The 2,786-nt window shown below is 45.8% G+C and overlaps 1 pseudogene; it reads right to left on the minus strand.

Annotated features, from left to right (window-relative positions):
• Window positions 1-317: 317 nt before the first annotated feature.
• On the minus strand, window positions 318-2,467 carry LOC125910908 (keratin, type II cytoskeletal 8-like; annotated as a pseudogene).
• Between the last annotated feature and the right edge of the window lie 319 nt (window positions 2,468-2,786).

Here is a 2,786-nt window from a genome sequence, read left to right on the forward strand (position 1 = left end):
GCTGGATGAATTCCTTCATATATAAAGTTTAAAAAGAGATTCTAATATAGTTATAATTTAGAATATTGGTTATACCTAACATTTAGTTACTAGAAGCACAAAGGGGATTTAGGGAGATCTGGTAATCCTCTGCTTCCTGATCTGGATTACATGAATATATAATGCTTGTGGAAATTCATAAATCTGTATAGATGTCCACTTCTCTGTTTGCTAAAATTTTTGTTTTGTTTTGTTTTGGGGATTTGCAGAGTCATCTGAGGCTTTATTTGGGAAAAGACACTTGAATTGGCTTTTAGTAGGGGGTACTGGCAAGAGGGGGTACCCAGGGCCGCAGACTCCCTGCTAAGGGTAGGCTGAGGACCTGTGCTGAGCCTCAGGCATGTCTCCTGTTCTCCAAGGCTCCCCTGTATAGCTCCTGCCCACAAAGGCTCTATGGTAACCAAAGGAGTAGGAGGCCAGGAGGGACCACAGATGTTGTTCACTTGGACAGAAGGACATTAGATGACTTGCACACCAGCTTCCCATGATAGGTCTCAATCTTCTTCACAATCATTGCCATGGAGAAGCTGACAGGGCTGAAGGAACTGGATCCCTCACCAGAGCTGAAGTTACACTGGAAGAAGCTGAGTTCATAATTGAGGCCAGAGCTTGTGAGGCCCCAGTAAGCCAAGCTCAGCCCACCTGAGTAGCCATTGGTGGTCTTAGTTTGGATACTCATGTTCTGCATACCAGACTCCAACAAGCTCTCCTTACCCTCCAGGAGCTTGTTGTCAGTGGTGATCTCCATGTCCAAGGCCAGCTTGATGTTCATGAGCTCCCTCAGCCACCATGCCACGTCCTCCTTGGCTCACAGCAGGTTGTCCTCCAGCTTGGCCAGCTTGGCACTGGTGTCCTTAATGGCCAACTCCCTGCACTGCTAAGCATTAGCTGTGGCAGACCCCAGGGAAGCCCTCTGGCCTTTGAGTCTCTTGATCTCAGCCTAGAGTTGTCTAATGTTCTGTTTCATCTTGGAAACCTCCATCGTCTGTGATGGAAGTCATCCCTGTGCTTCCTAGCCAATATCTGCAGCTCTTCCCACTTAATCCAGTACATGGTCTCAGTCTTAGCCCAATTGCAGTTGGCAATGCCCTCATAGTAGGCCTTGACCTCAGAGATAATGCTGTCCAGGTCTAGGGAGAAGATGTTGTCCATGGACAGGACCACGGACATGTCTGAGATCTGGGACTGCAGATTAAAGATCTCCTCTTCATACAGCTGCCTTAAGAAGCCAATCTTGTCAGTCAGCTCTTCCAGGCAAACTCCAGCTTCAACTTGTTCACATAAGCTTCCTCCAAATCCTTCTTGTTAAGAACAAACTCATTCTCCATGTCTACACTCACTTTGATCTCTTCCTCCTATTCTTGAAGTCCTCCACCAGCCCCTGCACATTGCCAAGCTCCACCTCCAGCTTCAGCTTCTCCTGGCCCAGTGTGTTCAGCTGCCATGCAAGATTGTTGACATAGCTCTTGAACACATTGCCCATGTTGCTCCATGCTACCGTAGAAGGCTCCACCTCATCTCCAGAATTTTGTTCTGCTGCCCTAGGTGCTACATTTTATCGATGAAGGAGGCAAACTTGTTTTTGAGGGTCTTGATCTACTCCTTCTCCTGGGTGTGCACAGTCTGGATGCTGGGGCCCACTGCCAGCTTACAGGGGTTCAGCAGGCTTTGGTTCATTGAGAGAGCTGTGACGCGCCCCCACACCCCTGGCCACACCACAACCCCGACTACATTCATGCAGGTGACCAGACCACCCTGGAAGCTGCTGCTGCTGCCACCCACTCAGGAAAAGGCAGAGGAGGTGATGTGGGCAGCAGGCACACTCATGTATGAACAGCTGCTGAAGGCCTAGGCTCTGGAGGTGGACATGTTGTAGGACTTCTGGGTCACCCTGATGCACATGGTGAAGGCTGGAGTGCAGGTGAGTAGGTTGAAACTGACAGAGCTTTGAGAACGAGCTGAGAAGCTGCTTTTAGGTAGGCTAAATTTTTTGAATTTACATGTTTTCATAAAAATGTAGAAGGCACCCCAAAACTGAACTCTCATTCTTGCATAAAGATTCTATTAAAAAGAAAACTACTTTAGATATAGTTACTGTATTATTCAGAGTCCCACCATGAAACACACAGCACATCAAAGGTTAGTTGAAACAAGTTTAAGGAAGAAACAGTCTGTAGAAGTGTAGGCAGAATTCAGTGCAGTATGCCATGGTGATGCACCCAGGAGCTAGCAAGAGTAGGAAACTCTTACGCCTCAATGAGGAAGGGGTAAGAGTTACCAGACACCAGCAAATACTGTAGTAGATGATGAGCACCTCAAAGGGAGCAGCCGCTGCTAAAACCTTACTCTGGCAGGGAAAGGAAAAAGGAAATAATTACTTTGAGCTTTCTTTTTCTCTCCACAATCAGCTCTCATGTTGCTAATCCAACCAGAACCTGAGTTAAAGGGATTTCAATAGGTACAATTTATAACAAGTAGTTTCCCAGAGTATAGAGCAGAGCAGAGGAGGGTAGAGAAAGAATCTGCAAGGGTAAATGGAGAAAACTAGCAGTTGTAGAGTCTATAGAGTAAGTATTTACAATGTACTTGTACTGGATACTGTCTGCCTTCATTATAAGGAAAACATATACTTTTCATCTTACTCCAACCTCTCTCATTTTTTTCATCTTTCTTTCTATGAGGCTAATTGCTATTTGAATTGTATTTTCACTGCTTCATTTTTTGAAACACAGTATCTTTAAATTTTG

Source organism: Panthera uncia (genome assembly GCF_023721935.1).
Source record: "Panthera uncia isolate 11264 chromosome C1 unlocalized genomic scaffold, Puncia_PCG_1.0 HiC_scaffold_3, whole genome shotgun sequence".
NCBI classification, from domain to species: Eukaryota; Metazoa; Chordata; class Mammalia; order Carnivora; family Felidae; genus Panthera; species Panthera uncia.